At 44.5% G+C, this 27,411-nt stretch overlaps 1 pseudogene; it reads left to right on the forward strand.

Annotated features, from left to right (window-relative positions):
* The window catches only part of LOC118383997 (pro-neuregulin-2, membrane-bound isoform-like), a 134,265-nt pseudogene that overhangs the window by 95,553 nt on the left and 11,301 nt on the right, over positions 1–27,411 (forward strand).

The following is a 27,411-nucleotide window of genomic DNA, read 5'->3' on the forward strand; positions in this document are numbered from 1 at the left end:
TTCAAACTGCTGCCACTTGAATAGAGAACGGTGTCAAACTGCTGCCACTTGAATAGAGAACAGTGTCAAACTGCTGTTACTTGACTAGAGAACAGTGTCAAACTGCTGTTACTTGACTAGAGAACAGTGTCAAACTGCTTCCACTTGAATAGAGAACAGTGTCAAACTGCTGTTACTTGACTAGAGAACAGTGTCAAACTGCTGCCACTTGAATAGAGAACAGTGTCAAACTGCTGTTACTTGACTAGAGAACAGTGTCAAACTGCTGTTACTTGACTAGAGAACAGTGTCAAACTGCTGCCACATGAATAGAGAACAGTGTCAAACTGCTGTTACTTGACTAGAAAACAGTGTCAAACTGCTGCCACTTGAATAGAGAACTGTGTCAAACTGCTGCCACTTGACTAGAGAACAGTGTCAAACTGCTGCTACTTGACTAGAGAACAGTGTCAAACTGCTGCCACTTGAATAGAGAACAGTGTTGAACTGCTGCCACTTGAATAGAGAACAGTGTCAAACTGCTGCTACTTGACTAGAGAACAGTGTCAAACTGCTGAATAGAGAACGTTGTCAAACTGCTGAATAGAGAACAGTGTCAAACTGCTGCCACTTGAATAGAGAACAGTGTCAAACTGCTGCCACTTGAATAGAGAACAGTGTCAAACTGCTGCCACTTGAATAGAAAACAGTGTCAAACTGCTGTTACTTGACTAGAGAACAGTGTCAAACTGCTGCGACTTGAATAGAGAACAGTGTCAAACTGCTGTTACTTGACTAGAGAACAGTGTCAACCTGCTGCCACTTGAATAGAGAACCGTGTCAAACTGCTGCCACTTGACTAGAGAACAGTGTCAAACTGCTGTTACTTGACTAGAGAACAGTGTCAAACTGCTGCCACTTGAATAGAGAACAGTGTCAAACTGCTGCCACTTCAATAGAGAACAGAGTCAAACTGCTGCCACTTGAATAGAGAACCATGTCAAACTGCTGTTACTTGACTAGAGAACAGTGTCAAACTTATGCTACTTGAATAGAGAACGTTGTCAAACTGCTTCCACTTGAATAGAGAACAGTGTCAAACTGCTTCCACTTGAATAGAGAACAGTGTCGAACTGCTGCCACTTGAATAGAGAACGGTGTCAAACTGCTGCTACTTGACTAGAGAACAGTGTCAAACTTATGCTACTTGAATAGAGAACGTTGTCAAACTGCTTCCACTTGAATAGAGAACAGTGTCAAACTGCTTCCACTTGAATAGAGAACAGTGTCAAACTGCTGCCAATTGAATAGAGAACCGTGTCAAACTGCTGTTACTTGACTAGAGAACAGTGTCAAACTGCTGTTATTTGACTAGAGAACAGTGTCAAACTGCTGTTATTTGACTAGAGAACAGTGTCAAACTGCTGCCACGTGAATAGAGAACAGTGTCAAACTGCTGTTACTTGACGAGAGAACAGTGTCAAACTGCTGCCACTTGAATAGAGAACAGTGTCAAACTGCTGTTACTTGACTAGAGAACAGTGTCAAACTGCTGTTACTTGACTAGAGAACAGTGTCAAACTGCTGCCACATGAATAGAGAACAGTGTCAAACTGCTGTTACTTGACTAGAAAACAGTGTCAAACTGCTGCCACTTGAATAGAGAACTGTGTCAAACTGCTGCCACTTGACTAGAGAACAGTGTCAAACTGCTGCTACTTGACTAGAGAACAGTGTCAAACTGCTGCCACTTGAATAGAGAACAGTGTCGAACTGCTGCCACTTGAATAGAGAACGGTGTCAAACTGCTGCTACTTGACTAGAGAACAGTGTCAAACTTATGCTACTTGAATAGAGAACGTTGTCAAACTGCTTCCACTTGAATAGAGAACAGTGTCAAACTGCTTCCACTTGAATAGAGAACAGTGTCAAACTGCTGCCACTTGAATAGAGAACGGTGTCCAACTGCTGCCACTTGAATAGAGAACAGTGTCAAACTGCTGTTACTTGACTAGAGAACAGTGTCAAACTGCTGCGACTTGAATAGAGAACAGTGTCAAACTGCTGTTACTTGACTAGAGAACAGTGTCAACCTGCTGCCACTTGAATAGAGAACCGTGTCAAACTGCTGCCACTTGACTAGAGAACAGTGTCAAACTGCTGTTACTTGACTAGAGAACAGTGTCAAACTGCTGCCACTTGAATAGAGAACAGTGTCAAACTGCTGCCACTTCAATAGAGAACAGAGTCAAACTGCTGCCACTTGAATAGAGAACCATGTCAAACTGCTGTTACTTGACTAGAGAACAGTGTCAAACTGCTGTTACTTGACTAGAGAACAGTGTCAAACTGCTGTTATTTGACTAGAGAACAGTGTCAAACTGCTGCCACTTGAATAGAGAACCATGTCAAACTGCTGTTACTTGACTAGAGAACAGTGTCAAACTGCTGTTACTTGACTAGAGAACAGTGTCAAACTGCTCCCACTTGAATAGAGAACCGTGTCAAACTGCTGCCACTTGACTAGAGAACAGTGTCAAACTGCTGTTACTTGACTAGAGAACAGTGTCAAACTGCTGTTACTTGACTAGAGAACAGTGTCAAACTGCTGCCACATGAATAGAGAACAGTGTCAAACTGCTGTTACTTGACTAGAGAACAGTGTCAAACTGCTGCCACTTGAATAGAGACCCGTGTCAAACTGCTGTTACTTGACTAGAGAACAGAGTCAAACTGCTTTTACTTGACTAGAAAACAGTGTCAAACTGCTGCCACTTGAATAGAGAACTGTGTCAAACTGCTGCCACTTGACTAGAGAACAGTGTCAAACTGCTGCTACTTGACTAGAGAACAGTGTCAAACTGCTGCCACTTGAATAGAGAACAGTGTCAAACTGCTGCCACTTGAATAGAGAACGGTGTCAAACTGCTGCTACTTGACTAGAGAACAGTGTCAATCTTATGCTACTTGAATAGAGAACATTGTCAAACTGCTTCCACTTGAATAGAGAACAGTGTCAAACTGCTGCCACTTGAATAGAGAACGGTGTCAAACTGCTGCCACTTGAATAGAGAACAGTGTCAAACTGCTGCCACTTGAATAGAGGACCGTGTCAAACTGCTGCCACTTGAATAGAGAACAGTGTCAAACTGCTGTTACTTGACTAGAGAACAGTGTCAAACTGCTGCCACTTGAATAGAGAACAGTGTCAAACTGCTGTTACTTGACTAGAGAACGGTGTCAAACTGCTGTTACTTGACTAGAGAACAGTGTCAACCTGCTGCCACTTGAATAGAGAAAGAACCGTGTCAAACTGCTGCCACTTGAATAGAGAACAGTGTCAAACGTCTGCCACTTGACTAGAGAACAGTGTCAAACTTATGCTACTTGAATAGAGAACGGTGTCAAACTGCTGCCACTTGAGTAGAGAACAGTGTCAAACTGCTTCCACTTGAATAGAGAACGGTGTCAAAGTTCTGCTACTTGACTAGAGAACAGTGTCAAACTGCTGCCACTTAACTAGAGAACTGTGTCAAACTGCTGCCACTTGAATAGAGATCTGTGTCAAACCTCTGCCACTTGACTAGAGAACAGTGTCAAACTTATGCTAATTGAATAGAGAACGGTGTCAAACTGCTTCCACTTGAATAGAGAACAGTTTCAAACTGCTGCCACTTGAATAGAGAACAGTGTCAAACTGCTGCCACTTGAATAGAGAACAGTGTCAAACTGCTGCCACTTGAATAGAGGACAGTGTCGAACTGCTGCCCCTTGAATAGAGAACAGAGTCAAACTGCTGCCCCTTGAATAGAGAACAGAGTCAAACTGCTGCCACATGAATAGAGAACAGTGTCAAACTGCTGCCACTTGAATAGAGAACAGTGTCAAACTGCTGCCACTTGAATAGAGAACAGTGTCAAACCTCTGCCACTTGACTAGAGAACAGTGTCAAACCTATGCTACTTGACTAGAGAACAGAGTCAAACTGCTTTTTCCTGACTAGAAAACAGTGTCAAACTGCTGCTACTTGACTAGAGAACAGTGTCAAACTGCTGCTACTTGAATAGAGAACTGTGTCAAACTGCTGCCACTTGAATAGAGAACTGTGTCAAACTGCTGCCACTTGACTAGAGAACAGTGTCAAACTGCTGCTACTTGACTAGAGAACAGTGTCAAACTGCTGCCACTTGAATAGAGAACAGTGTCAAACTGCTGCCACTTGAATAGAGAACGGTGTCAAACTGCTGCTACTTGACTAGAGAACAGTGTCAAACTTATGCTACTTGAATAGAGAATGTTGTCAAACTGCTTCCACTTGAATAGAGAACAGTGTCAAACTGCTGCCACTTGAATAGAGAACGGTGTCAAACTGCTGCCACTTGAATAGAGAACAGTGTCAAACTGCTGCCACTCGAATAGAGGACAGTGTCAAACTGCTGCCACTTGAATAGAGAACAGTGTCAAACTGCTGGTACTTGACTAGAGAACAGTGTCAAACTGCTGCGACTTGAATAGAGAACAGTGTCAAACTGCTGTTACTTGACTAGAGAACGGTGTCAAACTGCTGTTACTTGACTAGAGAACAGTGTCAACCTGCTGCCACTTGAATAGAGAACCGTGTCAAACTGCTGCCACTTGAATAGAGAACAGTGTCAAACTGCTGTTACTTGACTAGAGAACAGTGTCAAACTGCTGCTCCTTGACTAGAGAACAGTGTCAAACTGCTGCCCCTTGCATAGAGAACCGTGTCAAACTGCTGCCACTTGAATAGAGAACTGTGTCAAACGTCTGCCACTTTACTAGAGAACAGTGTCAAACTTATGCTACTTGAATAGAGAACGGTGTCAAACTGCTGCCACTTGAATAGAGAACAGTGTCAAACTGCTTCCACTTGAATAGAGAACGGTGTCAAAGTTCTGCTACTTGACTAGAGAACAGTGTCAAACTGCTGCCACTTAACTAGAGAACTGTGTCAAACTGCTGCCACTTGAATAGAGGACAGTGTCGAACTGCTGCCCCCTTGAATAGAGAACAGAGTCAAACTGCTGCCACTTGAATAGAGAACAGTGTCAAACTGCTGCCACTGAATAGAGGACCGTGTCAAACTGCTGCCACTTGAATAGAGAACAGTGTCAAACTGCTGTTACTTGACTAGAGAACAGTGTCAAACTGCTGCGACTTGAATAGAGAACAGTGTCAAACTGCTGTTACTTGACTAGAGAACGGTGTCAAACTGCTGTTACTTGACTAGAGAACAGTGTCAACCTGCTGCCACTTGAATAGAGAACCGTGTCAAACTGCTGCCACTTGAATAGAGAACAGTGTCAAACTGCTGTTACTTGACTAGAGAACAGTGTCAAACTGCTGCCCCTTGCATAGAGAACCGTGTCAAACTGCTGCCACTTGAATAGAGAACTGTGTCAAACGTCTGCCACTTGACTAGAGAACAGTGTCAAACTTATGCTACTTGAATAGAGAACGGTGTCAAACTGCTGCCACTTGAGTAGAGAACAGTGTCAAACTGCTTCCACTTGAATAGAGAACGGTGTCAAAGTTCTGCTACTTGACTAGAGAACAGTGTCAAACTGCTGCCACTTAACTAGAGAACTGTGTCAAACTGCTGCCACTTGAATAGAGATCTGTGTCAAACCTCTGCCACTTGACTAGAGAACAGTGTCAAACTTATGCTAATTGAATAGAGAACGGTGTCAAACTGCTTCCACTTGAATAAAGAACAGTTTCAAACTGCTGCCACTTGAATAGAGAACGGTGTCAAACTGCTGCCACTTGAATAGAGAACAGTGTCAAACTGCTGCCACTTGAATAGAGGACAGTGTCGAACTGCTGCCCCTTGAATAGAGAACAGAGTCAAACTGCTGCCCCTTGAATAGAGAACAGAGTCAAACTGCTGCCACATGAATAGAGAACAGTGTCAAACTGCTGCCACTTGAATAGAGAACAGTGTCAAACTGCTGCCACTTGAATAGAGAACAGTGTCAAACCTCTGCCACTTGACTAGAGAACAGTGTCAAACTGCTACTTGACTAGAGAACAGAGTCAAACTGCTTTTACCTGACTAGAAAACAGTGTCAAACTGCTGCTACTTGACTAGAGAACAGTGTCAAACTGCTGCTACTTGAATAGAGAACTGTGTCAAACTGCTGCCACTTGAATAGAGAACTGTGTCAAACTGCTGCCACTTGACTAGAGAACAGTGTCAAACTGTTGCTACTTGACTAGAGAACAGTGTCAAACTGCTGCCACTTGAATAGAGAACAGTGTCAAACTGCTGCCACTTGAATAGAGAACGGTGTCAAACTGCTGCTACTTGACTAGAGAACAGTGTCAAACTTATGCTACTTGAATAGAGAACGTTGTCAAACTGCTTCCACTTGAATAGAGAACAGTGTCAAACTGCTGCCACTTGAATAGAGAACGGTGTCAAACTGCTGCCACTTGAATAGAGAACAGTGTCAAACTGCTGCCACTCGAATAGAGGACAGTGTCAAACTGCTGCCACTTGAATAGAGAACAGTGTCAAACTGCTGGTACTTGACTAGAGAACAGTGTCAAACTGCTGCGACTTGAATAGAGAACAGTGTCAAACTGCTGTTACTTGACTAGAGAACGGTGTCAAACTGCTGTTACTTGACTAGAGAACAGTGTCAACCTGCTGCCACTTGAATAGAGAACCGTGTCAAACTGCTGCCACTTGAATAGAGAACAGTGTCAAACTGCTGTTACTTGACTAGAGAACAGTGTCAAACTGCTGCTCCTTGACTAGAGAACAGTGTCAAACTGCTGCCCCTTGCAAAGAACTGTCAAACTGCTGCCACTTGAATAGAGAACTGTGTCAAACGTCTGCCACTTTACTAGAGAACAGTGTCAAACTTATGCTACTTGAATAGAGAACGGTGTCAAACTGCTGCCACTTGAATAGAGAACAGTGTCAAACTGCTTCCACTTGAATAGAGAACGTGTCAAAGTTCTGCTACTTGACTAGAGAACAGTGTCAAACTGCTGCCACTTAACTAGAGAACTGTGTCAAACTGCTGCCACTTGAATAGAGGACAGTGTCGAACTGCTGCCCCCTTGAATAGAGAACAGAGTCAAACTGCTGCCACTTGAATAGAGAACAGTGTCAAACTGCTGCCACTCGAATAGAGGACCGTGTCAAACTGCTGCCACTTGAATAGAGAACAGTGTCAAACTGCTGTTACTTGACTAGAGAACAGTGTCAAACTGCTGCGACTTGAATAGAGAACAGTGTCAAACTGCTGTTACTTGACTAGAGAACGGTGTCAAACTGCTGTTACTTGACTAGAGAACAGTGTCAACCTGCTGCCACTTGAATAGAGAACCGTGTCAAACTGCTGCCACTTGAATAGAGAACAGTGTCAAACTGCTGTTACTTGACTAGAGAACAGTGTCAAACTGCTGCCCCTTGCATAGAGAACCGTGTCAAACTGCTGCCACTTGAATAGAGAACTGTGTCAAACGTCTGCCACTTGACTAGAGAACAGTGTCAAACTTATGCTACTTGAATAGAGAACGGTGTCAAACTGCTGCCACTTGAGTAGAGAACAGTGTCAAACTGCTTCCACTTGAATAGAGAACGGTGTCAAAGTTCTGCTACTTGACTAGAGAACAGTGTCAAACTGCTGCCACTTAACTAGAGAACTGTGTCAAACTGCTGCCACTTGAATAGAGATCTGTGTCAAACCTCTGCCACTTGACTAGAGAACAGTGTCAAACTTATGCTAATTGAATAGAGAACGGTGTCAAACTGCTTCCACTTGAATAGAGAACAGTTTCAAACTGCTGCCACTTGAATAGAGAACGGTGTCAAACTGCTGCCACTTGAATAGAGAACAGTGTCAAACTGCTGCCACTTGAATAGAGGACAGTGTCGAACTGCTGCCCCTTGAATAGAGAACAGAGTCAAACTGCTGCCCCTTGAATAGAGAACAGAGTCAAACTGCTGCCACATGAATAGAGAACAGTGTCAAACTGCTGCCACTTGAATAGAGAACAGTGTCAAACTGCTGCCACTTGAATAGAGAACAGTGTCAAACCTCTGCCACTTGACTAGAGAACAGTGTCAAACCTATGCTACTTGACTAGAGAACAGAGTCAAACTGCTTTTACCTGACTAGAAAACAGTGTCAAACTGCTGCTACTTGACTAGAGAACAGTGTCAAACTGCTGCTACTTGAATAGAGAACTGTGTCAAACTGCTGCCACTTGAATAGAGAACTGTGTCAAACTGCTGCCACTTGACTAGAGAACAGTGTCAAACTGCTGCTACTTGACTAGAGAACAGTGTCAAACTGCTGCCACTTGAATAGAGAACAGTGTCAAACTGCTGCCACTTGAATAGAGAACGGTGTCAAACTGCTGCTACTTGACTAGAGAACAGTGTCAAACTTATGCTACTTGAATAGAGAACGTTGTCAAACTGCTTCCACTTGAATAGAGAACAGTGTCAAACTGCTGCCACTTGAATAGAGAACGGTGTCAAACTGCTGCCACTTGAATAGAGAACAGTGTCAAACTGCTGCCACTTGAATAGAGGACAGTGTCAAACTGCTGCCACTTGAATAGAGAACAGTGTCAAACTGCTGTTACTTGACTAGAGAACAGTGTCAAACTGTTGCGACTTGAATAGAGAACAGTGTCAAACTGCTGTTACTTGACTAGAGAACGGTGTCAAACTGCTGTTACTTGACTAGAGAACAGTGTCAACCTGCTGCCACTTGAATAGAGAACGGTGTCAAACTGCTGCCACTTGAATAGAGAACAGTGTCAAACTGCTGTTACTTGACTAGAGAACAGTGTCAAACTGCTGCTCCTTGACTAGAGAACAGTGTCAAACTGCTGCCCCTTGCATAGAGAACCGTGTCAAACTGCTGCCACTTGAATAGAGAACTGTGTCAAACGTCTGCCACTTTACTAGAGAACAGTGTCAAACTTATGCTACTTGAATAGAGAACGGTGTCAAACTGCTGCCACTCGAATAGAGGACAGTGTCAAACTGCTCCCACTCGAATAGAGGACAGTGTCAAACTGCTGCCACTTGAATAGAGAACAGTGTCAAACTGCTGTTACTTGACTAGAGAACAGTGTCAAACTGCTGCGACTTGAATAGAGAACAGTGTCAAACTGCTGTTACTTGACTAGAGAACGGTGTCAAACTGCTGTTACTTGACTAGAGAACAGTGTCAACCTGCTGCCACTTGAATAGAGAACCGTGTCAAACTGCTGCCACTTGAATAGAGAACAGTGTCAAACTGCTGTTACTTGACTAGAGAACAGTGTCAAACTGCTGCTCCTTGACTAGAGAACAGTGTCAAACTGCTGCCCCTTGCATAGAGAACCGTGTCAAACTGCTGCCACTTGAATAGAGAACTGTGTCAAACGTCTGCCACTTTACTAGAGAACAGTGTCAAACTTATGCTGCTTGAATAGAGAACGGTGTCAAACTGCTGCCACTTGAATAGAGAACAGTGTCAAACTGCTTCCACTTGAATAGAGAACGGTGTCAAAGTTCTGCTACTTGACTAGAGAACAGTGTCAAACTGCTGCCACTTAACTAGAGAACTGTGTCAAACTGCTGCCACTTGAATAGAGGACAGTGTCGAACTGCTGCCCCCTTGAATAGAGAACAGAGTCAAACTGCTGCCACTTGAATAGAGAACAGTGTCAAACTGCTGCCACTCGAATAGAGGACCGTGTCAAACTGCTGCCACTTGAATAGAGAACAGTGTCAAACTGCTGTTACTTGACTAGAGAACAGTGTCAAACTGCTGCGACTTGAATAGAGAACAGTGTCAAACTGCTGTTACTTGACTAGAGAACAGTGTCAAACTGCTGCTCCTTGACTAGAGAACAGTGTCAAACTGCTGCCCCTTGCATAGAGAACCGTGTCAAACTGCTGCCACTTGAATAGAGAACTGTGTCAAACGTCTGCCACTTTACTAGAGAACAGTGTCAAACTTATGCTACTTGAATAGAGAACGGTGTCAAACTGCTGCCACTTGAATAGAGAACAGTGTCAAACTGCTTCCACTTGAATAGAGAACGGTGTCAAAGTTCTGCTACTTGACTAGAGAACAGTGTCAAACTGCTGCCACTTAACTAGAGAACTGTGTCAAACTGCTGCCACTTGAATAGAGGACAGTGTCGAACTGCTGCCCCCTTGAATAGAGAACAGAGTCAAACTGCTGCCACTTGAATAGAGAACAGTGTCAAACTGCTGCCACTCGAATAGAGGACCGTGTCAAACTGCTGCCACTTGAATAGAGAACAGTGTCAAACTGCTGTTACTTGACTAGAGAACAGTGTCAAACTGCTGCGACTTGAATAGAGAACAGTGTCAAACTGCTGTTACTTGACTAGAGAACGGTGTCAAACTGCTGTTACTTGACTAGAGAACAGTGTCAACCTGCTGCCACTTGAATAGAGAACCGTGTCAAACTGCTGCCACTTGAATAGAGAACAGTGTCAAACTGCTGTTACTTGACTAGAGAACAGTGTCAAACTGCTGCCCCTTGCATAGAGAACCGTGTCAAACTGCTGCCACTTGAATAGAGAACTGTGTCAAACGTCTGCCACTTGACTAGAGAACAGTGTCAAACTTATGCTACTTGAATAGAGAACGGTGTCAAACTGCTGCCACTTGAGTAGAGAACAGTGTCAAACTGCTTCCACTTGAATAGAGAACGGTGTCAAAGTTCTGCTACTTGACTAGAGAACAGTGTCAAACTGCTGCCACTTAACTAGAGAACTGTGTCAAACTGCTGCCACTTGAATAGAGATCTGTGTCAAACCTCTGCCACTTGACTAGAGAACAGTGTCAAACTTATGCTAATTGAATAGAGAACGGTGTCAAACTGCTTCCACTTGAATAGAGAACAGTTTCAAACTGCTTCCACTTGAATAGAGAACGGTGTCAAACTGCTGCCACTTGAATAGAGAACAGTGTCAAACTGCTGCCACTTGAATAGAGGACAGTGTCGAACTGCTGCCCCTTGAATAGAGAACAGAGTCAAACTGCTGCCCCTTGAATAGAGAACAGAGTCAAACTGCTGCCACATGAATAGAGAACAGTGTCAAACTGCTGCCACTTGAATAGAGAACAGTGTCAAACTGCTGCCACTTGAATAGAGAACAGTGTCAAACCTCTGCCACTTGACTACAGAACAGTGTCAAACCTATGCTACTTGACTAGAGAACAGAGTCAAACTGCTTTTACCTGACTAGAAAACAGTGTCAAACTGCTGCTACTTGACTAGAGAACAGTGTCAAACTGCTGCTACTTGAATAGAGAACTGTGTCAAACTGCTGCCACTTGAATAGAGAACTGTGTCAAACTGCTGCCACTTGACTAGAGAACAGTGTCAAACTGCTGCTACTTGACTAGAGAACAGTGTCAAACTGCTGCCACTTGAATAGAGAACAGTGTCAAACTGCTGCCACTTGAATAGAGAACGGTGTCAAACTGCTGCTACTTGACTAGAAAACAGTGTCAAACTTATGCTACTTGAATAGAGAACGTTGTCAAACTGCTTCCACTTGAATAGAGAACAGTGTCAAACTGCTGCCACTTGAATAGAGAACGGTGTCAAACTGCTGCCACTTGAATAGAGAACAGTGTCAAACTGCTGCCACTCAAATAGAGGACAGTGTCAAACTGCTGCCACTTGAATAGAGAACAGTGTCAAACTGCTGTTACTTGACTAGAGAACAGTGTCAAACTGTTGCGACTTGAATAGAGAACAGTGTCAAACTGCTGTTACTTGACTAGAGAACGGTGTCAAACTGCTGTTACTTGACTAGAGAACAGTGTCAACCTGCTGCCACTTGAATAGAGAACGGTGTCAAACTGCTGCCACTTGAATAGAGAACAGTGTCAAACTGCTGTTACTTGACTAGAGAACAGTGTCAAACTGCTGCTCCTTGACTAGAGAACAGTGTCAAACTGCTGCCCCTTGCATAGAGAACCGTGTCAAACTGCTGCCACTTGAATAGAGAACTGTGTCAAACGTCTGCCACTTTACTAGAGAACAGTGTCAAACTTATGCTACTTGAATAGAGAACGGTGTCAAACTGCTGCCACTCGAATAGAGGACAGTGTCAAACTGCTGCCACTCGAATAGAGGACAGTGTCAAACTGCTGCCACTTGAATAGAGAACAGTGTCAAACTGCTGTTACTTGACTAGAGAACAGTGTCAAACTGCTGCGACTTGAATAGAGAACAGTGTCAAACTGCTGTTACTTGACTAGAGAACGGTGTCAAACTGCTGTTACTTGACTAGAGAACAGTGTCAACCTGCTGCCACTTGAATAGAGAACCGTGTCAAACTGCTGCCACTTGAATAGAGAACAGTGTCAAACTGCTGTTACTTGACTAGCGAACAGTGTCAAACTGCTGCTCCTTGACTAGAGAACAGTGTCAAACTGCTGCCCCTTGCATAGAGAACCGTGTCAAACTGCTGCCACTTGAATAGAGAACTGTGTCAAACGTCTGCCACTTTACTAGAGAACAGTGTCAAACTTATGCTACTTGAATAGAGAACGGTGTCAAACTGCTGCCACTTGAATAGAGAACAGTGTCAAACTGCTTCCACTTGAATAGAGAACGGTGTCAAAGTTCTGCTACTTGACTAGAGAACAGTGTCAAACTGCTGCCACTTAACTAGAGAACTGTGTCAAACTGCTGCCACTTGAATAGAGGACAGTGTCGAACTGCTGCCCCCTTGAATAGAGAACAGAGTCAAACTGCTGCCACTTGAATAGAGAACAGTGTCAAACTGCTGCCACTCGAATAGAGGACCGTGTCAAACTGCTGCCACTTGAATAGAGAACAGTGTCAAACTGCTGTTACTTGACTAGAGAACGGTGTCAAACTGCTGTTACTTGACTAGAGAACAGTGTCAACCTGCTGCCACTTGAATAGAGAACCGTGTCAAACTGCTGCCACTTGAATAGAGAACAGTGTCAAACTGCTGTTACTTGACTAGAGAACAGTGTCAAACTGCTGCTCCTTGACTAGAGAACAGTGTCAAACTGCTGCCCCTTGCATAGAGAACCGTGTCAAACTGTTGCCACTTGAATAGAGAACTGTGTCAAACGTCTGCCACTTTACTAGAGAACAGTGTCAAACTTATGCTACTTGAATAGAGAACGGTGTCAAACTGCTGCCACTTGAATAGAGAACAGTATCAAACTGCTTCCACTTGAATAGAGAACGGTGTCAAAGTTCTGCTACTTGACTAGAGAACAGTGTCAAACTGCTGCCACTTAACTAGAGAACTGTGTCAAACTGCTGCCACTTGAATAGAGGACAGTGTCGAACTGCTGCCCCTTGAATAGAGAACAGAGTCAAACTGCTGCCACTTGAATAGAGAACAGTGTCAAACTGCTGCCACTCGAATAGAGGACCGTGTCAAACTGCTGCCACTTGAATAGAGAACAGTGTCAAACTGCTGTTACTTGACTAGAGAACAGTGTCAAACTGCTGCGACTTGAATAGAGAACAGTGTCAAACTGCTGTTACTTGACTAGAGAACGGTGTCAAACTGCTGTTACTTGACTAGAGAACAGTGTCAACCTGCTGCCACTTGAATAGAGAACCGTGTCAAACTGCTGCCACTTGAATAGAGAACAGTGTCAAACTGCTGTTACTTGACTAGAGAACAGTGTCAAACTGCTGCCCCTTGCATAGAGAACCGTGTCAAACTGCTGCCACTTGAATAGAGAACTGTGTCAAACGTCTGCCACTTGACTAGAGAACAGTGTCAAACTTATGCTACTTGAATAGAGAACGGTGTCAAACTGCTGCCACTTGAGTAGAGAACAGTGTCAAACTGCTTCCACTTGAATAGAGAACGGTGTCAAAGTTCTGCTACTTGACTAGAGAACAGTGTCAAACTGCTGCCACTTAACTAGAGAACTGTGTCAAACTGCTGCCACTTGAATAGAGATCTGTGTCAAACCTCTGCCACTTGACTAGAGAACAGTGTCAAACTTATGCTAATTGAATAGAGAACGGTGTCAAACTGCTTCCACTTGAATAGAGAACAGTTTCAAACTGCTGCCACTTGAATAGAGAACGGTGTCAAACTGCTGCCACTTGAGTAGAGAACAGTGTCAAACTGCTTCCACTTGAATAGAGAACGGTGTCAAAGTTCTGCTACTTGACTAGAGAACAGTGTCAAACTGCTGCCACTTAACTAGAGAACTGTGTCAAACTGCTGCCACTTGAATAGAGATCTGTGTCAAACCTCTGCCACTTGACTAGAGAACAGTGTCAAACTTATGCTAATTGAATAGAGAACGGTGTCAAACTGCTTCCACTTGACTAGAGAACAGTGTCAAACCTATGCTACTTGACTAGAGAACAGAGTCAAACTGCTTTTACCTGACTAGAAAACAGTGTCAAACTGCTGCTACTTGACTAGAGAACAGTGTCAAACTGCTGCTCCTTGACTAGAGAACAGTGTCAAACTGCTGCCCCTTGCATAGAGAACCGTGTCAAACTGCTGCCACTTGAATAGAGAACTGTGTCAAACGTCTGCCACTTTACTAGAGAACAGTGTCAAACTTATGCTACTTGAATAGAGAACGGTGTCAAACTGCTGCCACTTGAATAGAGAACAGTGTCAAACTGCTTCCACTTGAATAGAGAACGGTGTCAAAGTTCTGCTACTTGACTAGAGAACAGTGTCAAACTGCTGCCACTTAACTAGAGAACTGTGTCAAACTGCTGCCACTTGAATAGAGGACAGTGTCGAACTGCTGCCCCCTTGAATAGAGAACAGAGTCAAACTGCTGCCACTTGAATAGAGAACAGTGTCAAACTGCTGCCACTCGAATAGAGGACCGTGTCAAACTGCTGCCACTTGAATAGAGAACAGTGTCAAACTGCTGTTACTTGACTAGAGAACGGTGTCAAACTGCTGTTACTTGACTAGAGAACAGTGTCAACCTGCTGCCACTTGAATAGAGAACCGTGTCAAACTGCTGCCACTTGAATAGAGAACAGTGTCAAACTGCTGTTACTTGACTAGAGAACAGTGTCAAACTGCTGCCCCTTGCATAGAGAACCGTGTCAAACTGCTGCCACTTGAATAGAGAACTGTGTCAAACGTCTGCCACTTGACTAGAGAACAGTGTCAAACTTATGCTACTTGAATAGAGAACGGTGTCAAACTGCTGCCACTTGAGTAGAGAACAGTGTCAAACTGCTTCCACTTGAATAGAGAACGGTGTCAAAGTTCTGCTACTTGACTAGAGAACAGTGTCAAACTGCTGCCACTTAACTAGAGAACTGTGTCAAACTGCTGCCACTTGAATAGAGATCTGTGTCAAACCTCTGCCACTTGACTAGAGAACAGTGTCAAACTTATGCTAATTGAATAGAGAACGGTGTCAAACTGCTTCCACTTGAATAGAGAACAGTTTCAAACTGCTGCCACTTGAATAGAGAACGGTGTCAAACTGCTGCCACTTGAATAGAGAACAGTGTCAAACTGCTGCCACTTGAATAGAGGACAGTGTCGAACTGCTGCCCCTTGAATAGAGAACAGAGTCAAACTGCTGCCCCTTGAATAGAGAACAGAGTCAAACTGCTGCCACATGAATAGAGAACAGTGTCAAACTGCTGCCACTTGAATAGAGAACAGTGTCAAACTGCTGCCACTTGAATAGAGAACAGTGTCAAACCTCTGCCACTTGACTAGAGAACAGTGTCAAACCTATGCTACTTGACTAGAGAACAGAGTCAAACTGCTTTTACCTGACTAGAAAACAGTGTCAAACTGCTGCTACTTGACTAGAGAACAGTGTCAAACTGCTGCTACTTGAATAGAGAACTGTGTCAAACTGCTGCCACTTGAATAGAGAACTGTGTCAAACTGCTGCCACTTGACTAGAGAACAGTGTCAAACTGCTGCTACTTGACTAGAGAACAGTGTCAAACTGCTGCCACTTGAATAGAGAACAGTGTCAAACTGCTGCCACTTGAATAGAGAACGGTGTCAAACTGCTGCTACTTGACTAGAGAACAGTGTCAAACTTATGCTACTTGAATAGAGAACGTTGTCAAACTGCTTCCACTTGAATAGAGAACAGTGTCAAACTGCTGCCACTTGAATAGAGAACGGTGTCAAACTGCTGCCACTTGAATAGAGAACAGTGTCAAACTGCTGCCACTGAATAGAGGACAGTGTCAAACTGCTGCCACTTGAATAGAGAACAGTGTCAAACTGCTGTTACTTGACTAGAGAACAGTGTCAAACTGTTGCGACTTGAATAGAGAACAGTGTCAAACTGCTGTTACTTGACTAGAGAACGGTGTCAAACTGCTGTTACTTGACTAGAGAACAGTGTCAACCTGCTGCCACTTGAATAGAGAACCGTGTCAAACTGCTGCCACTTGAATAGAGAACAGTGTCAAACTGCTGTTACTTGACTAGAGAACAGTGTCAAACTGCTGCTCCTTGACTAGAGAACAGTGTCAAACTGCTGCCCCTTGCATAGAGAACCGTGTCAAACTGCTGCCACTTGAATAGAGAACTGTGTCAAACGTCTGCCACTTTACTAGAGAACAGTGTCAAACTTATGCTACTTGAATAGAGAACGGTGTCAAACTGCTGCCACTTGAATAGAGAACAGTGTCAAACTGCTTCCACTTGAATAGAGAACGGTGTCAAAGTTCTGCTACTTGACTAGAGAACAGTGTCAAACTGCTGCCACTTAACTAGAGAACTGTGTCAAACTGCTGCCACTTGAATAGAGGACAGTGTCGAACTGCTGCCCCCTTGAATAGAGAACAGAGTCAAACTGCTGCCCCTTGAATAGAGAACAGAGTCAAACTGCTTCCCCTTGAATAGAGAACAGAGTCAAACTGCTGCCACATGAATAGAGAACAGTGTCAAACTGCTGCCCCTTGAATAGAGAACAGAGTCAAACTGCTACCACATGAATAGAGAACAGTGTCAAACTGCTGCCACTTGAATAGAGAACAGTGTCAAACTGCTGCCACTTGAATAGAGAACAGTGTCAAACCTCTGCCACTTGACTAGAGAACAGTGTCAAACCTATGCTACTTGACTAGAGAACAGAGTCAAACTGCTTTTACTTGACTAGAAAACAGTGTCAAACTGCTGCTACTTGACTAGAGAACAGTGTCAAACTGCTGCTACTTGAATAGAGAACTGTGTCAAACTGCTGCCACTTGAATAGAGAACTGTGTCAAACTGCTGCCACTTGAATAGAGAACAGTGTCATACTGCTGCTACTTGAGTAGATAACAGTGTCATACTGCTGCTACTTGACTAGAGAACAGAGTCAAACTGCTTTTACTTGACTAGAAAACAGTGTCAAACCTCTGCCACTTGGCTAGAGAACAGTGTCAAACTTATGCTACTTGAATAGAGAACAGTGTCAAACTGCTGCTACTTGACTAGAGAACAGTGTCAAACTGCTGTTACTTGACTAGAGAACAATGTCATCTGCATACAAAATTACATCAGCTGTCTGAATATGTCTCCCAATGTTGTTGACATGAATTATAAACTATAGGGGACCTAAAATTGATCCTTGAGGCACACCCGAGCACAAACGACTTACAAACGTCTGCCTTAACACACTGGGTTCGATCTAATAGCGAGTTCACAAACCACTCCAGAGCATGACCAGTAATGCCAGCACAATTCAGTCTGTGCACCAAGAAGGTGTGGTTCTCGGTGTCAAACACCTTTGACAAGTCTGTGAACACAGATATATAATGCAGCTTCCTATCCAGGACACAGTGAATATAATTCAAAACCTTCAAAGTGGATGTTACAGTGACTCAAGGGAGCAGTAAAATCAGATCTAAAAAACAGATGAAACAACACCTCACAGCACATTGCGGACTGTGAAGAGACACACACACATGCATACACACACACACACACACACACACACACACACACACACACACACACACACACACACACACACACACACACACACACACACACACACACACACACACACACACACACACACACTCTACGCACTCTACACACACACACACACACACACACACACACACACACACACACACACACACACACACACACACACACACACACACACACACACACACACACACACACACACACACACTCTACACACACACACACACACACACACACGCACTCTACACACACACACACACACACATACACTATAATGTTATGATATTGTGGTACTGGGGTCTTTATATTGTAGATGTGTAATATTAGAGTAATAATGTAATAATGTCTTCTATGATGTATTGTGATATTTATGATGTAGGCTGTTTTTGTGTTTTGAAGTAATTGTTTTAATCTTGTTTGGACCCCAGGAAGAGTAGCTTATAGGGATCCTAATAAATACTCTCTCCGTAACCCCTCCCACCCCCTCTCTCTCTCTCTCTCTCTTTATCTCTCTCACTCTCGTCTCTCTCACTCTCTCTCTTTGTCTCTCTCTCTCTCTAGCTGTGGCCCCTAAGTTGCGGCCGATGAGGGGCCAGTCTCTAATGGAGGGGGAGAGGCTGTATCTGAAGTGTGAGGCGTCAGGGAACCCCAGCCCCTCCTTCCGATGGTATAAAGATGGCCGAGAGCTCCAGAGGGGAAAAGATGTCAAAATCAAGACCAATAAGTGAGTCTCAGAGACCAGCCAACCTCCAGTCACACATTCAAACGCATAACAAAGACACTCCAAAATAGACACTATAGACACTTATTTTTCTGTTTTGAACAAGCATTCATATTGACTCAAATGAATCACTCTCACTCCTTTTCTCTCTCTCTCTCCTTCTCTCTCTCACTCCGATTCTCTCTCTCTCTCCTTCTCTCTCTCACTCCATTTCTCTTTCTCTCTCCTTCTCTCTCTCACTCCATTTCTCTCTCTCTCTCCTTCTCTCCCTCACTCCATTTCTCTCTCTCTCTCCTTCTCTCTCTCACTCCATTTCTCTCTCCTTCTCTCTCTCACTCCATTTCTCTCTCCTTCTCTCTTCCTCTCTCATTCTCTGAAGGAAAAACTCCAAGGTCCAGATCAACCGAGCGAGGCTGGAGGATTCTGGGAACTACACGTGTGTGGTTGAGAACATGCTGGGCCAGGAGAGCACTACGAGCAGCATCAGTGTGCAGAGCCGTGAGTCCACAGACACACCATCCTCTATCTACAGTATGATGTTCTTACTATTCTATAACGTTCACAATCTTTCCACCTTCTTCATTAACTACCACATACTTTTTTTTCTTGACAACCACCATGCTCTGTTTTCTTTGACAACCAGACATTCTCTTCCTCTCTTCTTTGGTAAAGACCAGACATTCTCTTTCTCTCTTCCTTAGTAACCACAACATTCTTTCCCTTTCTTCCTTAGTAACCACTTATTACCCTTCTTCCATAGTTACCTCTACACTTTCCTTCTCTTTCTTAGTTACCGCCACGCTCCCCCACTTCCTTGCTGACCACTACTCTTACTCTCTCTCCTCCATAGTGGCCTCTACTCTTACTCTCTCTCCTCCATAGTGACCACTACTTTTACTCTCTCTCCTCCATAGTGACCACTACTCTTACTCTCTCTCCTCCATAGTGACCCCTACTCTTACTCTCTCTCCTCCATAGTGACCACTACTCTTACTCTCTCTCCTCCATAGTGACCACTACTCTTACTGTCTTTCCTCCATAGTGACCACTACTCTTACTCTCTCCCCTCCATAGTGACCACTACTCTTACACTCTCTCCTCCATAGTGACCACTCCTCTTACTCTCTCTCCTCCATAGTGACCACTCATCTTACTCTCTCTCCTCCATAGTAACCACTACTCTTACTTTCTCTCCTCCATAGTGACCACTACTCTTACTGTCTCTCCTCCATAGTGACCACTACTCTTACTCTCTCTCCTCCATAGTGACCACTACTCTTACTCTCTCTCCTCCATAGTGACCACTACTCTTACTCTCTCTCCTCCATAGTGACCACTACTCTTACTTTCTCTCCTCCATAGTGACCACTACTCTTACTCTCTCTCCTCCATAGTGACCACTACTCTTACTTTCTCTCCTCCATAGTGACCACTACTCTTACTCTCTCTCCTCCATAGTGACCACTACTCTTACTCTCTCTCCTCCATAGTGACCACTACTCTTACATTCTCTCCTCCATAGTGACCACTACTCTTACTCTCTCTCCTCCATAGTGACCACTACTCTTACTCTCTCTCCTCCATAGTGACCACTACTCTTACTTTCTCTCCTCCATAGTGACCACTACTCTTACTCTCTCTCCTCCATAGTGACCACTACTCTTACTTTCTCTCCTCCATAGTGACCACTACTCTTACTCTCTCTCCTCCATAGTGACCACTACTCTTACTCTCTCTCCTCCATAGTGACCACTACTCTTACTTTCTCTCCTCCATAGTGACCACTACTCTTACTCTCTCTCCTCCATAGTGACCACTACTCTTACTTTCTCTCCTCCATAGTGAACACTACTCTTACTCTCTCTCCTCCATAGTGACCACTACTCTTACTCTCTCTCCTCCATAGTGACCACTACTCTTACTCTCTCTCCTCCATAGTGACCACTACTCTTACTGTCTTTCCTCCATAGTGACCACTACTCTTACTCTCTCCCCTCCATAGTGACCACTACTCTTACACTCTCTCCTCCATAGTGACCACTCCTCTTACTCTCTCTCCTCCATAGTGACCACTCATCTTACTCTCTCTCCTCCATAGTAACCACTACTCTTACTTTCTCTCCTCCATAGTGACCACTACTCTTACTGTCTCTCCTCCATAGTGACCACTACTCTTACTCTCTCTCCTCCATAGTGACCACTACTCTTACTCTCTCTCCTCCATAGTGACCACTACTCTTACTCTCTCTCCTCCATAGTGACCACTACTCTTACTTTCTCTCCTCCATAGTGACCACTACTCTTACTCTCTCTCCTCCATAGTGACCACTACTCTTACTTTCTCTCCTCCATAGTGACCACTACTCTTACTCTCTCTCTCCATAGTGACCACTACTCTTACTCTCTCTCCTCCATAGTGACCACTACTCTTACTTTCTCTCCTCCATAGTGACCACTACTCTTACTCTCTCTCCTCCATAGTGACCACTACTCTTACTCTCTCTCCTCCATAGTGACCACTACTCTTACTTTCTCTCCTCCATAGTGACCACTACTCTTACTCTCTCTCCTCCATAGTGACCACTACTCTTACTTTCTCTCCTCCATAGTGACCACTACTCTTACTCTCTCTCCTCCATAGTGACCACTACTCTTACTCTCTCTCCTCCATAGTGACCACTACTCTTACTGTCTTTCCTCCATAGTGACCACTACTCTTACTCTCTCCCCTCCATAGTGACCACTACTCTTACACTCTCTCCTCCATAGTGACCACTACTCTTACTGTCTTTCCTCCATAGTGACCACTACTCTTACTCTCTCTCCTCCATAGTGACCACTACTCTTACTCTCTCTCCTCCATAGTGACCACTACTCTTACTGTCTTTCCTCCATAGTGACCACTACTCTTACTCTCTCCCCTCCATAGTGACCACTACTCTTACTTTCTCTCCTCCATAGTGACCACTACTCTTACTGTCTCTCCTCCATAGTGACCACTACTCTTACTCTCTCTCCTCCATAGTGACCACTACTCTTACTCTCTCTCCTCCATAGTGACCACTACTCTTACTCTCTCTCCTCCATAGTGACCACTACTCTTACTTTCTCTCCTCCATAGTGACCACTACTCTTACTCTCTCTCCTCCATAGTGACCACTACTCTTACTTTCTCTCCTCCATAGTGACCACTACTCTTACTCTCTCTCCTCCATAGTGACCACTACTCTTACTCTCTCTCCTCCATAGTGACCACTACTCTTACTTTCTCTCCTCCATAGTGACCACTACTCTTACTCTCTCTCCTCCATAGTGACCACTACTCTTACTCTCTCTCCTCCATAGTGACCACTACTCTTACTTTCTCTCCTCCATAGTGACCTCTACTCTTACTCTCTCTCCTCCATAGTGACCACTACTCTTACTTTCTCTCCTCCATAGTGACCACTACTCTTACTCTCTCTCCTCCATAGTGACCACTACTCTTACTCTCTCTCCTCCATAGTGACCACTACTCTTACTGTCTTTCCTCCATAGTGACCACTACTCTTACTCTCTCCCCTCCATAGTGACCACTCCTCTTACTCTCTCTCCTCCATAGTGACCACTCCTCTTACTCTCTCTCCTCCATAGTGACCACTACTCTTACTCTCTCTCCTCCATAGTGACCACTACTCTTACTTTCTCTCCTCCATAGTGACCACTACTCTTACTCTCTCTCCTCCATAGTGACCACTACTCTTACTTTCTCTCCTCCATAGTGACCACTACTCTTACTCTCTCTCCTCCATAGTGACCACTACTCTTACTCTCTCTCCTCCATAGTGACCACTACTCTTACTGTCTTTCCTCCATAGTGACCACTACTCTTACTCTCTCCCCTCCATAGTGACCACTCCTCTTACTCTCTCTCCTCCATAGTGACCACTCCTCTTACTCTCTCCCCTCCATAGTGACCACTACTCTTACACTCTCTCCTCCATAGTGACCACTCCTCTTACTCTCTCTCCTCCATAGTGACCACTACTCTGTCTCCAGGCTCGAGTCACGCCCGGCGCTGTAACGACACAGAGAAGTCGTACTGTGTGAACGGTGGAGACTGTTATTTCATACACGGTATAAACCAACTATCATGCAAGTAAGTGAGGGGTCCTGTCCTCCTGCTGTGTCTGTCACTATGTGGCTTCAGCTGTGTGTTGTTCACCCTGTTAACCCAATCGCCAATCTCCTTCTCCAGACACTAAATGCCAAGTGTCATCACGTTCATTGTAAATTATCCTCTCAAGGATTAGTCTGGGTGCAACATTAAAGGCTTACCCGTTGATTGTAAACTCATTCTTCTTCTTCTCCCTTCACCCCTGTTTCTCTTGCTCTCGACAAACATTCATCTTTCCTCCATCTCTGATCTGTCCGCTTCTCGACATCTAGGTGTCTTTCCCTCCATCTATTTCTCCTTCTTTCTCTTGCTCTCTCTCCCTCTCTTTCCCTATCCCTCTAATATATCTCCAGCTCGTTGTACGAATGGCTGCATGCTGTTTAGCAATGTGTTAGCAAACAAGCAATACTAGAGATGAAAGACATGTACTTTTCCCAGGTGAACAAGGCCCCACAGACAGACAGTCTAAAATTGTTCCGTTTCATACTGTGACAGACAGCCTAACAAAATATCTTGAGGTGTTTGGGTGCTTGGCTGGCTGATACCCTAACCTACACAGAACACTGTACTCTGTCAGGCTGTAGGAGGTAGACGTGTATCCAGTCATGTTGCCGGTGAATTAGGGGTTGTAAATAGTGCTTCCTGATCCTGAGTTGTGTGTCTGAGTTGTGTGCAGAGGGACAGAGTTAGAGTTATGTGTGACAGAGTAGAGAAACAAAGACAGAGTTAGAGTTATGTTGTGTTCTCTCTTAGCCTAGATGTCGGTCTGTTTAGAAGGATCAGCTCTGTTCTGAATGAACCAAGCAGACTAGCGCAGGCTATGGTGTGGCACTGCCATTGTATGCTCGAGGTTAGCAGCCCTCAGACAAATCCCATTCCCTCTTTAGCATCAGAGAGAAATGAAGGAATGCCATTTTATTTCATTCAGATGAAAGCTTTCTTTTAAAGAGATGTTTATATCTCTGTGGAGACTGTTTCCTTTTTATTTGTCTTGTTCACAGGGCTGACAAAAAGAGGGGAAGAAAGAGAGAGGGGGATGAGATAGAGAGATGGAGATAGTGAGAGGAAGAGAGAGAGAGGGGGGATGAGATAGAGAGATGGAGATAGTGAGAGGAAGAGAGAGGGGGGGTGAGATAGAGAGATGGAGATAGTGAGAGGAAGAGAGAGGGGGTGAGATAGAGAGATGGAGATAGTGAGAGGAAGAGAGAGAGAGGAGGGGATGAGATGGAGAGATGGAGATAGTGAGAGGAAGAGAGAGAGGGGGGTGAGATAGTGAGAGGAAGAGAGAGAGAGAGAGGGATGAGATAGAGAGATGGAGATAGTGAGAGGAAGAGAGAGGGGGTGAGATAGAGAGATGGAGATAGTGAGAGGAAGAGAGAGAGAGGGGATGAGATAGAGAGATGGAGATAGTGAGAGGAAGAGAGAGAGAGGAGGGGATGAGAGAGAGATGGAGATAGTGAGAGGAAGAGAGAGAGAGGAGGGGATGAGATCGAGAGATGGAGATAGTGAGAGGAAGAGAGAGGGGGTGAGATAGAGAGAGGAAGAGAGAGAGAGAGAGGGATGAGATCGAGAGATGGAGATAGTGAGAGGAAGAGAGAGGGGGGGTGAGATAGAGAGATGGAGATAGTGAGAGGAAGAGAGAGAGAGGGGATGAGATAGAGAGATGAAGATAGTGAGAGGAAGAGAGAGAGGGGGGATGAGATAGTGAGAGGAAGAGAGAGAGAGAGAGGGATGAGATTGAGAGATGGAGATAGTGAGAGGAAGAGAGAGAGAGAGAGGCGATGTCCTAGCATGGGCTTGCATGCTGCCTCAGTGTCTCTATTTATAACTGCATGGGAAATTGCTGAGTGGGCTCTTCTCTTCCAAGGAAGAGGTTCTTTCTTTAATTGATCCAAAATGCACAGTGAAGTTTTCTCTTTGGTACTATATGAGGGAAAAAATATATCCTGTACAGTTTTATGCATGTTATGAATATTCAGACCCTGTGAGACTAGTTCAATTGAATGCTGTTTTAGAGCATCAGGGATCAGCATATGTATGTGTTAGGGAGTATTATGCTGCCTGGACTCACACACTGTAGTTACAGTGTAGTTACATTATAGTTACAGTACGGTAAGTGTAAAAACTTGGACATCCCATGTATACTCCAATCCCCCACCTTTCTTTCCTAGATGTCTATGAGTCCTTCAGCAAAGGGGTGCTTCCTTGCAGACTATGCCTTTGCAGTTTTTTAAGCCCAAACTCTTTGAAAGTGCATCTCGGGAAACAAACCCTGTCAATCAGTAATCTGTAGTGGGTGTTTCTGCTGATATGCTTTTAGCTCCGACCCCTCCTGTTCCACCTCCCGCAGGTCCACATCTTCCAGCCTTTCACAGGTGATGATGTCATAGCGTGCAATGATGTCATAGCGATGATGCCATAGTAATGATGACATAGCAATGGCATAACGCTCTACCCTCTACCTCTGACAAATACTATTAGGCTGTGCTCTGTTTCTAACTCCATGTTCTCTGCTCTCTTGTGTCCCTCCCTCCCTATCTTTATCTCTCCTTCCCTTCCCTCCTCTCCTCCCTTTTTCCTCCCTCCCTCCTGCCTTCCTTCCTTTTTTGCTCTCTCCTGCCCTCCCTTTCTTCCTCCCTCACTCCCTCCCGCTCTCACTTTCTTTCTCCCTTCCTCCAACCTTTTCCTTCCCTCCATCCCTCCCTTTCTTGCTCTCTTCCTCCCTTCCTCTCTTGCTCTCTCCTTCCTTCCTTCCTTCCTTCCTTCCTTCCTTCCTTCCTTCCCTCCCTCCCTCTCTCCCTCCCTCCCTCCCTCCCTCCCTCCCTTGCTCTCTCCCTCCCTCCATTTCTCTCTACCTCCCTCCCTCCCTTACTCTCTCCCTCCCTCCCTCCTTTCCCTTATATGTACTTCCTCCTTCACCTCCTCTCCCTCCCCCTCTTCCTTTTTTCCCTCCCTCCCTCTTCTCCTTCTGTGGCTTGTTTCCCCCATCAGGTGTCCAAATGACTATACAGGTGATCGCTGTCAAAAATCCGTCATGGCAGGTTTCTACAGTATGTTCATTTCCTCCTGTCTGTCTGTCTGTCTGTCTGTCTGTCTGTCTGTCTGTCTGTCTGTCTGTCTGTCTGTCTGTCTGTCTGTCTGTCTTCCTCATTGGGACGCTGCTGCATGCTCTGGAGGGCGATACCTACCTGTGTGTGTGTGTGTGTGTGTGTGTGTGTGTGTGTGTGTGTGTGTGTGTGTGTGTGTGTGTGTGTGTGTGTGTGTGTGTGTGTGTGTGTGTGTGTGTGTGTGTGTGTGTGTGTGTGTGTGTGTGTGTGTGTGTGTGTGTGTGTGTGTGTGTGTGTGTTCAGTGGCTTGCAAGAGTATTCAACCCCCTTGGTATTTTTCCTATTTTGTTGCCTTACAACCTCGAATTAAAATAGATTTTTGGGGGGTTTGTATCATTTACATTTACACAGCATGCCTAACACTTTGAAGATGCAACATATTTTTTATTGTGAAACAAACAAGAAATATGACAAAAAATATAAAAAACTTGAACGTGCATAATTATTCACCCCCCTCCCCCCCAAAGTGAATACTTTGTAGAGACACCTTTTGCAGCAATTACTGCTGCAAGTCTCTTGGGGTATGTCTCTGTAAGGTTGGCACATCTAGCCACTGGGATTTTTGTCCATTCTTCAAGGCAAAACTGCTCCAGCTCCTTCAAGTTGTATGGGTTCCGCTGTTGTACAGCAATCTTTAAGTCATACCACAGATCCTCAATTCGATTGAGGTCTGGGCTTTGACTAGGCCATTCCAAGACATTTAAATGTTTCCCCTTAAACCACTCGAGTGTTGTTTAACAGTATGCTTAGGGTCATTGTCCTGCTGGAAGGGGAACCTCCGGCCCAGTCTAAAATCTCTGGAAGACTGAAACAGGTTTCCCTCAAGAATTTCCCTGTATTTAGTGCCATCCATCATTCCTTCTGTTCTGACCAGTTACCCAGTCCCTGCCGATTAAAAACAAAAGCATGATGCTGCCACCACCATGCTTCACTGTGGGGATGGTATTCTTGGGGTGATAAGAGGTTTTGGGTTTGCGCCAGACTTAGCGTTTTCCTTGATGGCCAAAAATGTTAGTCTCATCTGACCAGATTACCTTCTTCCAAATGTTTGGGGAGAATCCCACATGCGATTTTGGCGATCACCAAACGTGTTTGCTTATTTTTTTCTTTAAGCAATGGCTTTTTCCTGGCCACTCTTCCATAAAGCCCAGCTCAGTGGAGAATACGGCTTAAAGTGGTCCTATGGACAGATACTCCTCTCTCCGCTGTGGAGCTTTGCAGCTCCCTCGGGGTTATCTTTGATCTCTTTGTTGCCTCTGATTAATGCCTTCCTTGCCTGGTCTGTGAGTTTTGGTGGGCGGCCCCTCTCTTGTCAGGTTTGTTGTGGTGCCATATTCGTTCAATTTTTTAAATAATGGATTTAATGGTGCTCCGTGGGATGTTCAAAGTTTCAGATCATTTTTTTATAACCCAACCCGAACCCAACCCAATCTGTACTTCTCCACAACTTTGTCCCTGACCTGTTTGGAGAGCTCCTT

This window comes from Oncorhynchus keta, chromosome 4 (genome assembly GCF_023373465.1).
Source record: "Oncorhynchus keta strain PuntledgeMale-10-30-2019 chromosome 4, Oket_V2, whole genome shotgun sequence".
NCBI lineage: Eukaryota > Metazoa > Chordata > Actinopteri > Salmoniformes > Salmonidae > Oncorhynchus > Oncorhynchus keta.